Source organism: Colobus angolensis, unplaced genomic scaffold (genome assembly GCF_000951035.1).
Source record: "Colobus angolensis palliatus isolate OR3802 unplaced genomic scaffold, Cang.pa_1.0 Scaffold21, whole genome shotgun sequence".
Taxonomy (NCBI): Eukaryota; Metazoa; Chordata; class Mammalia; order Primates; family Cercopithecidae; genus Colobus; species Colobus angolensis.
This window is the reverse complement of record NW_012115266.1, coordinates 2,647,196-2,660,142: the sequence shown is the minus strand read 5'-3', so window position 1 is coordinate 2,660,142 and position 12,947 is coordinate 2,647,196. Positions and strand designations below refer to the sequence as shown.

General features: G+C 54.6%; 1 protein-coding gene across 1 annotated transcript in view; it reads right to left on the bottom strand.

Moving 5' to 3' along the window:
- Window positions 1-478, bottom strand: part of CLCF1 (cardiotrophin-like cytokine factor 1) — a 9,960-nt gene extending 9,482 nt beyond the window's left edge. The window contains exon 1 of the mRNA XM_011942377.1: window positions 356-478. The gene's annotated coding sequence lies outside the window, so the exon portion shown is untranslated. The remainder of the gene's footprint in view (window positions 1-355) is intronic.
- Window positions 479-12,947: the final 12,469 nt, after the last annotated feature.

Here is a 12,947-nt window from a genome sequence, read left to right as displayed (position 1 = left end):
TTTTCGGTGTGGGACATTCTGCAAACTTTTTTTTTTTTTTTCTGACGTGTAAAGCTGTAACCACAAATTGTAGCGGCCCTCCCCGGGGTGGGGGTAGGAGGGGGGAGGAGGGAAGGGAGGGCTTCTGGGGCTCCGTCTCCCTCCCACAGCACCGAGGGGGGGTGAGGTGAGGCGAGGCTGTGGCGGTACCACCCTGGGCCTCCTGGGGGAGGGGGCAGGGAGGCCATCAGTCCGTCTGAGGACTCCCGGGAGCCGGTGGACAGCGCCGGCTTCGGGTGGGCTTCTCCCCTGGCGTTGGCCTGGGGACACCACCTCCTGCCCCCTGCCCGGTGCGGGGTCCCAGCTCCTACCCTACCTCTGCCTGTGCGGGGTCCCTGCTCCCACCCTACCTCTGCCTCTTCATCTAACCTTCCCTCCTCCTCCCCCTTGAGTAAATGCAATGACACATTCTCCCAAATGCCAGCAAGCTGGCCTGGGAGCAAGTGATGGTGTTTTTCCTGCTGCCCTTTGTCTGGGCTGACCGCCCCCCTTGCCTATTGTCCCGCCGCTTGTCCCATTTCCAAAAGCTAGAGCTAAGCGAGGCGCTGGGGCTGGGGCAGGTGACTAACCAGCTCACAATGCCCCCTGCGGGGGAGGAAGAGGGCACCGCAGGCCCACTGCCCGGCCCAGAGGCGAGAAGAGGCCACTTGGCGGGACTTTTTCCCTCAAGTTCACAAGGTTCTTCATTCTTCCTCCAGTGACCAGGGAGAATGCACATGGGTGGGGGATTTGTAATTCATTAATCAGCACGAGGCACCGGACCAGTTTCAACACCACAGGCTTCTTGGGTGACTCAGCGGGAATGCTCCGATTCAAGGCGATGGACCGCCCGAGCGTCCCCATTTGTGAAATGCTTCCCCATGAAGACGCCTGGCAATCTCCTTCCTTTGGGGTTTTGGGTTGTTGGTTTTTCCGGTGGTGAGGTAGGGGTGGCTTGGCAGTGAGGGCTCCCCCTCCTTCCCGCAGGCCTGGGTTGGGACTTGCTGGGCAGGATACCTGGGGGTATGCCTGGACCCCCCCAGAGGGGGTCCCCTCCTCCCTCTCCAATGGCTGCCAGGGAGAACACGCTCAGTGAAGGCAGCTCTCACCCAGGGCTGGGGACTGCCCTGCTTCATGATTTTCCTGGGGGACAGTCATGTGGTCCCCAAGACTTGGGTGCCCTATAACCACACCACCAATTAAATCACTGGGTAATAAGTTGCTTTTGTTGTTGTTTATTTATTGTTTCAAAGTGGGAGAGGCCAGTGGTGGGCCAGACCTGGAAGGTGATGCCTCTCCCTGGAGTGGCATCAGAGATTTGTCCCCCACTCCTTCCTGGTGCCCCTGGAAGAAAGGGAGGGCACTCTGCCAGTCCAGCCCCAGCGCCTCCAGCCTGTGGCCTGGGCAGGCATCCTGATCATGGCCAGTGCTGGGTCCCGGGGCAGCTCTTCCCTTCTCTGTACTGCGAGCACTGAGGTGGGGGGGTGGGGGGGTGGGGAAGAAGTTTGTTTTCAATTACCTCACTGGAGTGGGACAGACTTTGTTGTTGGTTTTTTTTTTTCCCCTCTCTCTCCTTTCTTCCTTTTTTTTCCTAAACAAGGAGAAAAAGAGCTGGGAAAGGAGAGCTGGCTTGGGGTGGGGGGCAGGGGACTTTGAGGGACCTCAGTAGCAGCACTGATGAAAACTGCCTGGAGGGACCCTTGTGAAAAGTGCTTAGGGCCTCCCTCCGCCCCCCCCACCCCCAACCGCTGCACCTCCTCCCTGCCCCCACCAGCCAGGACTCTGGAGTTTCAGTGACATTCCTGGGGGGTGAGCCCAGTGATTTCTTGATGCCCATGCCAAGGTCAAGAAGGCAGATGCCCATGGGTGCATGGCACTGAGGCCAGCCAGGAGGTCCCCCTAGCTGCTACCCTTTCAGAGGGAGGGGGCCAAGAAGGAGGGAGAAGGGGAGCAGCTTTAGCCTCTCCCTCCACCTCGCAGCCGCTCCTTGTGGAGTCTGCACAATGTGGTTTGGATTTGACTGAGCCCCTCAGCACCTTATAAAGCACCTTGCTGAGTCAGGGAGAAAGCAGCCCCAGTGTGGGGGGAGCAGAGGGGAGGGGGTGCTGAAGAAAGAGGCGGGAGCAAGAGAAGAGGGGTGAGACCAGAGAAGGGACAAGACTGGGAAGGAAAGAGGAGACACAAAGAGGCAAATGGGTGGGAGTGGGAAAGAGGGGAGGAGGGACCTGGGAGGAAGAGGGGGAAGCGGCGGATAGGGGAGAGGAAGAGACTGAAGCAGAAGGTGGGAGTGGATAGCACCACCCCCAGCAGACATCCACCTGGGGCAGCCGGAAAGCACTGGTTTGCAGGAACTGAGGGCTGCAGCTCTGAAACAGGGACCCAGGCCAGGTGGGTACAGGGACAACTGAATTTACACACAGCCCCTCAGCCCCCAGCTTGTCTTTGAATCTTAATGTAGTGACCCCACAAGCTGGGAAGGTTGTGTTCTCCCTCTGCCTCTTGTCTGGACTTGCCTCCCTGCCCTCTCCCCTCACCTAGTGGGGGCCAAGCCTCTCCCTTCCCCTCCCCCACCTTCTGCACTGCCAAAGGGAAAAGCAGCTCCATCTCCAAGCTGCCAGTGCCCCTCTGCCATGCCTGGGCAAAGGCAGCAGGCTGGGAGCTGCCAGTTGGGTTGGGTCGGGGGCTGGAATAAAGACTGTGCCTTTATCCTGCCAAGTCCCTAAATGGGGGTAGCTGCTGGGGTTTGGGGAAGAAGGAAGAGAGGAAAGAGCAGGAATGGGGAATGGCCCCTCCAGGGTTTCTGTAGGATGGGGCAGGACAGGTGGCTGCCCTCTGATTTCCAGCTGGGGGACCTCGGGAAAGTTCCTGCTCCCCTGTGACTCTCAGAGAATCTTGTTAGGGGCCCTTCCAGTGCTGACAATGTGGGGTTGCTGGTGGGAGGGCAGAGCTTAGAGGAGACGCCAGTCCCCCCAGCTCCAGACAAGCATGGGAAAGAGAAGCGCTCCGTCTGCTCCAGGGGTACACTGTGCAGGCACTTTCTCAGTCTCTGCCAGGTTCTGTTAAAGACAGAGAGAGAGCAAGGAAAACCCATCCCTGCCTTTAGGAATTTCACAGTTGGGGCTTACATCTGTAATACCAGCACTTTGGGAGGCCCAGGCAGGAGGATTGCTTGAGGAATCTGAGACGAACCTGGACAACATAGAGACCCCCATCTCTACCAAAAATTTAAAAATTAGCCGAACATGGTGGTGCGTGCCTGTAGTCCCAGCTAATCAGGTGGCTGAGGCTGGAGGATTGCTTGAGCCCAAGAGTTTGAGGCTGCAGTGAGCTATGACCACTACACATGGTCTTTGTTGCCTGGGGCAACAGAGCAAGACCCTCTCTCAAAAGAAAAGGAAAGAATTCCACAGTCTAGGGACACTCATTAAACTGTCTGACATCAGCCATAAGTGGCAGTGGGTACATTTAGGGCCAAGGAGGATGGTGGGAGGAGAGCTTCCTGGAGGAGGTAGAGCTTTGGGGCAGAAATGTGGATGGACTGAGCTAGAAGGGCAGTGGCAACCACAGGCAAAGTGCCAAGGTAGCACCAGGTACAGCCCAGGGTTCCCTGCAGCGGGCACAGAGCTGCTCTGGAAGTCAGGAAACCTCCATTCCAATTGGCCAGTGTGACCTTGGGACAAGCCTGTCGCCTCTCTGTGTGATGGGGTCTGACCACCTCCGCCCTCCTCCCCCCAGGATGGCGGGAGTAGTCTGTGAGCTGATGAGGGGCCACTGGCTTGCTGCCTTCTCTGGCCTTTTAGATTCTAGGCCTCACCATCCACAGGGGGGTGTCAGGTCAGGCCCTCAAGAAGTGTGGCTGGCTGGGGGCCAGAGCTGGCACCAGGTGATGACTGAGCTGCCTTCCAAGGGGTGAGGGTGAGTCAGTGTAGGCTCAGGGACTGGCTAGGGTCCCACCCTTCCTCTCCACATGGTGACATCCCCAAGGAAGGCTCTCCAGGTACCCAAAAACACCATGTTGCACACAGCTGCACAATTAGCACTGATGGGACCCTCGCCCAGGGAGTGTCTGGGTTCCTGAGCTAGGGGAGTCTCTAGCTGGTCCCCTCTTGACAGTTGTGTTGGAGAAACCCACAGAGGTGAGTAGGGACACTCATTCATTCATTTGTTCACCAAACATTCCCTAAGTTTTGGTGCTGGGGACATAGAGAGGAGCCCTAGGAGGTGGGGTGGAGGGGCGGAGGCTGACCTGGGTGTTGGGAGGAGAGGCAGACACCTACTACAGCGACTCCTCCAGTCTACTGTGATGCTGGTATTTCTCACTAACGTTTACTTTGCTGAAATACTAACAATAGTTTACGTGCACGCAGCTGTTCCCCACATCAGGCACAGTGCTAACGCTTTGCGTGGGCTATTTTATTTCTTTCTTTTTTTTTTTTTTTTTGAGATGGAGTCTCACTCTGCGCCCAGGCTGGAGTGCAGTGGCGTGATCTCGGCTCACTGCAAGCTCCACCTCCTGGGTTCGTGCCATTCTCCTGCCTCAGCCTCCCAAGTAGCTGGAACTACAGGCGCCCACCACCACTCTCGGCTAATTTTTTTTTTTTTTTTTTTTTTTGAGACAGAGTCTCGGTCTGTCGCCCGGGCTGGAGTGCAGTGACCAGATCTCAGCTCACTGCAAGCTCCGCCTCCCGGGTTCACGCCATTCTCCTGCCTCAGCCTCCCCTGTAGCTGGGACTACAGGCGCCCGCCAGCTCGCCCGGCTAGTTTTTTGTATTTTTTAGTAGAGATGGGGTTTCACCATCTTAGCCAGGATGGTCTCGATCTCCTGACCTCGTGATCCGCCCGTCTCGGCCTCCCAAAGTGCTGGGATTACAGGCTTGAGCCACTGTGCCCGGCCCCCTTTTTTTTGTATTTTTAGTAGAGATGGGGTTTCGCCGTGTTAGCCAGGATGGTCTCCATCTCCTGACCTCATGATCCACCCACCTTGGCCTCCCAAAGTGCAGCGATTACAGGCGTGAGCCACCGTGCCCGGCCTAATTTATTTCATCTTTGCAGTAACTCCGAGACAGGAGCTCTCATTTCCCTATTTATACATGAGGAACCTGAGGCTTCATGAGACAAAGTCACTTTCTGAGGTCACACAAGCCTGGAAGTGGTAGAACCAGGACTGGAACCCAGTGCTCTCCAACTTCAGCAACCTGCTCTTTTAACTCCACCATGCAGGTGCCAGCCTGAGGAAGGGGGCCAGAGGCACATCTTGAAAAGAGGAGTCTGGACTCTGGGAACAGACTTCAGCAATAGCAGGACTTGGCTAAGTGCCCCTGGCTATGAGGCATCTAGCCTGGCACAGCTGGTCTCTTCAGGTCACTTGGATGTTGCTTGGGGTATAGAGAGAGTCATCCAGTGCCTGGAGAATCCTGGCCTGGAGCACAGGGAGACCTGGGTTTCCTCCCCACCACCGACCCCTTACATGAACTGGCAATGTGCAGCTGAGCCAGGCACTTTGCATCACCTTCCCACACCAGAGGGCTCAGCTAGAACTCTGGATTCCATTAGCAGGGAGTTGGGAATCCCGGAATGAGCATTAAACTGGGAGTTAGATGTTCACCCCCGCCCCACCGCCACAGCAAAACAAGAGCAAGGGCTACCCTTTGCTTCCTGAGGGTAAAGTGAGCCCTAGGTAGGTTCAGAGGTCCCACCCAGGACATCCCCTGGGATTCGGCGTCCCCAGGAGGAGGCCCTCCTTTCCACTGCCTCGTGTGCACACCCTCCAGTGTGCGTGTGCAGGCACCACTGGGGCCCCAAGGGCAGGAGGGGGAAGGAAAGGCAGGGTGTATGTGTGTGTGTGTGTGTGTGTGTGTGTGTGTGTATGCACACACTTTCCCTGGCCCTGCCTCACCCTAAGCTGGCTGTGATGTCAGCGGAAACCCGGAGGCAGAGGGCCTCTTCTGACCTCAGCAATGGCCCTACCCAGTCCTGGGTCCCCACCCACACCTGACCCAGCTCAGGCTTCCCAAAGGACTCCCCCCAACACCCCCTGCTTCCCGGGGAAGCCGGAGAGAAGCTGAGAGGAACAGGGCCTTCTGCCTGTCCCTCTCCTGCCCTAGCTGGGCTCTGCCTCCTGATCTGCCAGGGTGTCTGGGTGATGGGTGTGTGGAGAGCAGGGCAGAAGGGATACCCCCAGGTGCTCCACTCCTCCCTCGCCCGCCAGGAGCTTTCCCCGCTGTTCTCCCAGGATGTTCCATTGCCCTGGCCAGCCCGTGCCGCGGGCTCTGTGACTCCGTCTCCCCTGGCAGAGGAGTGGGGTTGCCTCTCCCTGGGCTGGAAGATCTTTATCCTGCCCTGCTGAGTCATGCCGGCTCCTCCCAAACTCTCCTCTCCCTCCTACCCCGCTGTCCTCCCCTCCGTCAGGCTTCTCCCAGCTTTCTCCAGACTGTCTGAGCTCCCCGGGGTCAAAGGATGGACACCACCTTCCCTGGGGCCATCCCAGTGAGGGAAGTCCCATCTCACAGGCCTGCCGTTCCGGTACCACTGGGACAGTGCCTGCTCTGCCTCCACCAGTGTGCGACCCCCACCAAGTCTCTAACCCGCCACACCTCTGTTTTCTCCATGTAAAACTGAATAAGGGACAACTGAGTGAATATAGGTCAAATTGCTGGCGCTTAGAAGCAATCAATGATGTTTTATTTATTTATTTAGTTAGTTAGTTAGTTATTTTTGAGACAGTCCAGGCTGGAGTGCAGGGGCATAATCATGGCTCACTACAGCCTTGACTTCTGAGGCTCAAGCGATCCTCCCACCTCAACCTCCTGAGTAGCTACAGATGGATGTCACCATGCCTGGCTAATTTTTTGTATTTCTTTTTTTTTTTTTTTTTGAGACAGAGTCTTGCTCTGTTACCCAGGCTGGAGTGCAGTGGTGCGATCTCGGCTCACTGCAACCTCCACCTCCCAGGTTCAAGTGATTCTCCTGCCTTACCTTCCTGAGTAGCTGGGATTACAGGCGCCTGCTAATTTTTGTATTTTTGATAGAGACGGGGTTTCATCATGCTGGCCAGGCTGGTCTCGAACTTCTGACCTCAAGTGATCTGCCTGCCTCAGCCTCCCAAAGTGCTGGGGTTACAGGCATGAGCCACCACTCCTGGCCAATGTTTTTATATTTCCTTGTAGAAATAGGGTTTTGTCATGTAGCTCAGGCTGGTCTCAAACTCCTTATCTCAAGCAATCTGTCTGCTTCAGCCTCCCAAAGTGCTGGCATTACAGGTGTGAGTCACCTTGCCCAGCCAATAATGTTAAAGAATCTTGTTACCTGCCCCTCATACCGTATCCCTCTGTCTTTGCTAACGGTGTCCTCTCTATCCAAAATGCAGCTGCCCCTGGCAAAGTCCCCATGGTTACTCATGTAGACCCTTTGTTCTTCTGCCTTCTTCCTAAAGCCTGTCACTATCACCCCAGCTCTGCTCCCCACCAGACTTCACTCTCCAGGGCCCTTGCTGCTCTCCGCTTTGTGTTATACGTGCTCTCTAGGGACCCGTCTCATCTCTCTCCTCTTTTGTTCCTGAGAGATTCTTTTTTTTTGAGACGGAGTCTGGCTGTGTCGCCCAGGCTGGGGTGCAGTGGCCAGATCTCAGCTCACTGCAAGCTCCGCCTCCTGGGTTTACGCCATTCTCCTGCCTCAGCCTCCTGAGTAGCTGGAACTACAGGCGCCCGCCACCTCGCCCGGCTAGTTTTTTTTTGTATTTTTTAGCAGAGACAGGGTTTCACCGTGTTAGCCAGGATGGTCTCGATCTCCTGACCTCGTGATCCACCCGTCTCGGCCTCCCAAAGTGCTGGGATTACAGGCTTGAGCCACCGCGCCCGGCGTTCCTGAGAGATTCTTGTAGGACTTCAGTGGGTTGAAGAGGGCTAGAAGTGGGGAGGGTGGAATCTCAGGGCACAGTCAGCTCTGAAGGCGTGAGAGAAACCAACCAGCCATGACCCAGCCCTGTACTAGACTTTCAGGGCATCTAGAAGACATGGGTGGTTTAGGTCTATGAAGAGCTCAACCCCCCCCCCCTTTTTTTTTTTTTTTTTTTTGAGACAGAGTCTTTCTCTGTCACCCAGGCTGGAGTCCAGTGGCGTGATCTCGGCTCAATGCAACTTCCCCCTCCCAGGTTCAAGCTATTCTCCTGCCTCAGCCTCCCGAGTAGCTGGGATATAGGCATCTGCCATCATGCCCGGCTAATTTGAGCTCACCTCGCTTTCTAGCACCCCCAGCCATCTTTCTGAGGCCCACCTTATGGTCCTTAACAGAGCACTCTCTACATATTTCCGTTTCAGCCTTTGGCTGTTGCAAAATTTCAAAATGAAACAGGAACTTAAGGAGATATACAAAGGGCTATAATGCAGAGAAAGGAGAGGTCAGAAGAGGGAGACGTTAGGGGAGACTTTGGAGATGTGGCAGGGAGAATTTGAGCGGCAAAAAGAGGGGGGCCACACCTGGCCTGGAACCAGGACAGGAGCTGGGGAGGAGCTGGCATTCAGACCCACGGAATCCTGTCACCTCCCAAAAGCTTTTGGAAGCCCCTGCTATAATATGCCTTGCTGAACAGTGTGGACCTACAGAGAAACACAGCCTGCCTGTCAGGGACTCGGGAGCTGGTGGGAAAGAGGGCAAGATAACTTCAATACCAACTAGAGATTCGGGCGGCCTGCCAGGAGGCTCAGTGCAGACAAGGGCACCTGGAGCAGGCCTCCTCCAGCCTCCAGCTCAGCAGGGAACTTGAGAAAGATCCCTGGATTCTTTAGTATCAGAAAGCCCAGATCTACCACTTATAAGTGACCTGCCTGGGCAACATAGCAAGATCCCCCCAAACTTCCCCAAAAAATTAGCCAGGCATGGTGGCACACACCTGTAGTCCTATCTACTCGGGAGGCTGAGGTGAGAGGATTACTTGAGCCCAGGAGTTCAAGGCTGCAGTGAGCTATTGAGCCACTGCACTCCAGCCTGGGTGACAGAGTGAGACCCTGTCTCCACAAAAAAAAAAAAAAAAAAAAAAAAAGTGAGCCTCTTAGCCTCACCAGACCTCCAGGGTTCAGTGAAGCCCAGATGAGATAATAAAGCAAAAGGGCTTTGCAAGCTGCAGAGCTCTAAGGAGATGGGAGAGACCTCTGATCTCCCCATGGTATAGGCTATCACTCCTGTTTACTGAGCGCTTCCCAATTCCCTGTCTCTGCAGTGAAGCATTTGAATATGGCACGCAATCTCTCATGGCCCTCCTGAGGCTGGTGCTGTTGTAGTTGCCATTTTACCATGGGTAAACCGAGGCACAGAGTTATATAACTTGTCCAAGGTACACAGGCAGGCAGCCTGGCTCTGGAGTACCCGGTTCTTAATTAGTAGCTCCTCCCCACCTTGCCCCTAGTTCCCAAAAATCTCCTCCCTGCCCCTATCTCCCTTGCAATAGGCCTGTCTCAGCCCAGGAGGATGCCCTCTCTGTCCCCTTCTGTCCCATGCAGCAAAACATGAGCACAAAACTGCCTCCACAGAGGCCTGCCCAAGGCGGATCATCAAGGTCTCTGTTCCTGGAGCTGGGACTGGACATGGTGTCTGTCTCCCTCTGCTGGTCTCTTAGGGGACAGCCCAGCCAGGATGCTTTCCCTGAAGCTGGTGGCGCCTTTTCTCTCCCAGACAGTGGATTCTGAGTGTTGGAGAGGTTGAGGAAAAGGCCAGGGACACAGGCCAGGCTCTAACTTATGGGACTCCACATTGCCTCTTGGGGTCCATGTTGCCAGAAGCCTGCCCCCAACAGGAGTGCAAAGGGGGGTCCTAGGGAGACCAAGCCATCTCCCTGATGCCTGCCCTGGGGAAAGGCTTCAAACAGCCTCCTTCCCCTTCTAACCCATGAATGGAGCCATCATCCATGGATGTATCTAAATCTTTTGTGAAGCTGTTTCTATTTCCAGCTGAGACGACATCTTGGGGTAATGAGTTCCATCAGTGTCCTCCCCTGCTGGGTGAAGCACACTGCCTTTGATTTGTCCTAAACTTACCTCACTTGCGCTCCAAGGGGGCCTGTAATCCCAGTGTGCCAGGTTTTAGTGAACAAGCCTGAACTTCTCCCTTCCCATCCTCACTGTGGGTTTAAAAAAATTCATCCCATCTCCCCTCCACCTCCAGCCCTGCAGACTCAAAAGACCTGGTCCCTCATCTGTGCACAGTGCCTGGCAGTGTGGGCACATCCATTATCTCATGCCAGGCTCTAGCAGCTTGGGAGGAAGGCAAGGGCTCACATTCTCCTCTCGAGGCAGAGGCACCGGAGGGCCCAGAATCATGGGGCCAGAACTTGGTGCTGCTGGAGGCAGCAGCAGCAGCAGCAGCCTCTCTCCGGAGCCTCTTCCCAATGGGGCTGACTCTTCTGATCATAACCAAGAGTCTTTTTTTTTTTTTTTTTAGATGGAATCTTGCCCTGTTGCCCAGGCTGGGGAGTGCAGTGGTGGGATCTCGGCTCACTGCAGCCTCCATCTCCTGGGTTAAAGTGATTCTCCTGCTTCAGCCTCCTGAGTAGCTGGAATTACAGGTGTGTGCCACCACGCCCAGCTAATTTTTGTATTTTTTTTTAGTAGAGACAGGGTTTTGCCATGTTGGCCAGGCTGTTCTTCAACTCCTGACCTCAAGTGATCCACCTACCTTGGCCTCCCAAAGTGCTGGGACTACAGGTGTGAGCCACCGTGCCCGGCCAAGAGTTTTCTGAATATTTTCCAGTTTCTGGACACCAGGCCTTTTCTCTGTAAGATTTCCATGGGAGACTTTCCTCCTGGGTTCCTTGTGTAGATTCACCCTGGCTTTGTCCAAGCTGATGGTTTGTTTTGTCTCCAGTCCTGGCCCAAGGATACTGTGAGGATGACTCGCTGGAGGGGCAGGATGTAGCAATCATAGTCACAGCAGTGCTAACCGCAGATTCTAAGAGCTGCACAAACATTAAGTTACTCCTCACAACAGCCCTTTGAGGTGGAAACAGGCTTGGAGAACATAAGCAACTTGTCCGTGTTTGCACAACTTGTTTTTAAGTGATGGAGATTGCGGCTAGGCTGGATTCAGACCTACTCAGGCTGGCATCTACAGCTGCATTCTTAGCCTCAACAGACAATCATGGGTTCAAGTCCTGAAACCTCTCTGAGTTCCGTAATCTTCAGCCATTCATCACAGGCTTATTACACCACTGCTGTGTGCCAAACATCATTCTGATTTCTGGGAGAAATGCCAGGGAACAAGAAAGGCAGGGGCAGAGCTTGACTGGGGGGCTGGCAGCACTTGGAATGCCACAAACTCATTACAAGCAGGGCAGGTGCCCTGCCAGCTCAGTGTCCCCACAGCTCAGAGCTGCCTTGCCTGCCTGGTTACCCCCCAGTAACCCTACAAATGCCAGTCCCTGTGTGTGCATGACGAGATGAAGACAAGCCAGAGTAAACTCCCAAACCCTAAATTCCTCTGCCCCTTCTGATTTTAGTTACCCCGATCTGGCCAAACGCCAGCCATGAGTAATCCCGTCTGTGCTCCTGTGTCTGTAAGGAGGGCTGCATTGGGCATCCCATGGTGGGACGGAGCAGTGCCTGGCAAATGAGCCCCACCAATGGCTCCTCAGTAACTGTGCTTTCCTGGCCAACCCATGCTCTAACCTCACCCCTCTCAGGCTGTTTCTTCCTCCAGGAAGCTCTCCCTCATGCCCCGACCAGGTCTTCCCAGGGACATATTCACATAGCCCACGTCATCGTCATTCCTGATCCTTCTCAAAGGTGTAATTTCATATTTACTTTGATGATTCTTTGGCTAATCTCAGTCTTCCCCCACTAGACCCCAGCCCTCCCCAGCTCAGGAGACTGGACTCTGCAGAAGGTGCAGCTCCTCCAACCACCCATACTTCTGCTCAGAGCCTTGGCACTGACCCTTCCCTCTGCCACAGCGCTCCTTCCCAGACGTCTGTACTGTTCACTCTCTTGCCTCCTGCAGGTCTTTGTTCAAATGGCGACTTCTCAGTGAGGCCAACCTGTCCATGCTAGTTAGAATCGAAGCCCTTCTCCCCCGACACTCCTCTCTCCCTCTCTAGGTTTTCTTTTTTTCCATAACACCCACCACCTTCTTGCATACTATAGGGTTTTACTCTGTGCCCAGGCTGGAGTGCAGTGGTACGATCGCAGCTCACTGCAACCCCTGCCTCCCAGGTTCAAGGGATCCTCCCACTTCAGCCTCCTGAATAGCTGGGACTGCAGGCATGTGCCACCATGCCTGGCTAATTTTTGTATTTTTGGTAGAAACCATGTTGCCTAGGCTGGTCTTGAACTCCTGGACTCAAGCGATCTGCCCACATCGGTGTCCCAAAAGTGCTGAGATTATAGGTGTGAGCCACCGTATCCGGCCAGCATTTTTGTCCTGTACTCTCTTTCCCATAGTTAAAAAAGTGCATCCAGGATGTGTTGAATGAATATATGTTGAGTGAATGAATGAGTGAGCACCAAGGTCTCAAGCTTCCATTCCATATCTGCCCCCACACATTTGCACACACTTACATGCCCACCTGCTTATAGGAGGCCACCTCTAATGGGGTATGCCAAAGACCAAAAATTTGGTGTTTTTAAAAATTATTTTATTTTCTTCATTATAGAGATAGGGTCTCACTATGTTGCCCAGGCTCATCTCTAACTCCTGGGTTCAAGCAATCCTCCCTCCTCGGCCTCCCAAAATGCTGAGATTACAGGTATGAGCCAGCATGCCCAACTAAAAATTTGGGGTTTGAAAGAATTCTGACTAAAAAATTAGCTGGGCATGGTGGCATACACCTGTAGTCCCAGCTACTCGGGAGGCTGAGGTAGGAGGATCACTGAGCCCAGGAGGTTGAGGCTGCAGGGCTGCAGTGAGCCAGGATCATGCCACTGCACTCCACCCCGGGTGACAGA